Genomic DNA, 1,122 nt, shown 5'->3' with positions numbered 1-1,122 from the left:
CATGGGATGCGTTTCTGCCCAGAATCTCTTGTTCAAAATGTGGAAAAACATACCAGCAAAAAGCTCTGTTAGCCCCCCCACCTCCATCTTAGTTTGTTCTGCAGGACACTCCCTGCTTCTTGCCCTCCCTCTGTACCATGATCCAGTGGCTCACTTACCCCACATCTGAGTGGGACATGCCTGGGGAAAAGCTGAGCTATTCCCTCAACTCCTCCTTCCACCCAGGAGCCAGACCAACCAAACCTGTGTGCTCCCACCAGGGATGATGGAAGTGATGGGCAGCCAAGCTGGGGGCTAGGTGGAGCCCAAGATTGATGCAGTACAGGAGTCTCAGCTTGTGGTGATGCCCCCAGTGCCAAGCGATAGGTGCTGAATGGTGTTCACACCCAGAACCACTACACGGTCTGGAGTGGAGTTACCAAGAGGCACCAACCACTCTTGGTTATAAGCTAGCCTCTGCCTGCAGTCCTCCTGCTGCCCTGGTAGGCTGCTTCCTCTTCCTGCTGGCCCCTACTCCTAGTAAAGCCCTCACTCCACAGACCACTGGACCGCCAGGGAGAAGCAAACCCAGTTCTCCCTTCTTTGAATCAGCAATGAAAACCCCCAGCTGCTGGTTCTCCATCCTTCCAGACCCCACTCTTCTGTGTTCTTTTATCCTAAAGAGCCCTCTGACGCGCTGCTACCACACTGTAGCCCTAACCTGTGTCAGCAGGCTCGCGCTGCCCTAGCTCACGTGAACCTACAGATGCCAGTGGAGCTGGAAGGGTCCTGCTGTCCTCACAGTGGTCTGGCTAGGTAGCTTTGGAATACCACGTAGTCCTACTGTGTAATATCTTACCCAGCTTACCCATGAGCAGAGACAAGGCTGTTTTAGTGTCTTTGAGTGTCTTGTTGCTGTGTTGTGTGTCTGTGGGTGTTTTTCTCGAAATGTGTGTGAGGGCTGCAAACATACACAGTGGGACAAAGGGATTCTATATAAAGATGATAACGTTAAAACGAGAGAGAGACTCAAGCCCAGAATGAAATAAATTAAAATCCAATAGTCTTCTGTTTGCTCTGGTGCTAACACTGAGGTATGATGTATTTTCTCATAAAGTCAGTCTCTCTCTCTCTCTCTCTCTC

This window comes from Peromyscus eremicus, chromosome 4 (genome assembly GCF_949786415.1).
Source record: "Peromyscus eremicus chromosome 4, PerEre_H2_v1, whole genome shotgun sequence".
NCBI classification, from domain to species: Eukaryota; Metazoa; Chordata; class Mammalia; order Rodentia; family Cricetidae; genus Peromyscus; species Peromyscus eremicus.
The sequence above is the reverse complement of the archived record's forward strand: the minus strand, read 5'-3'. Positions refer to the sequence as shown.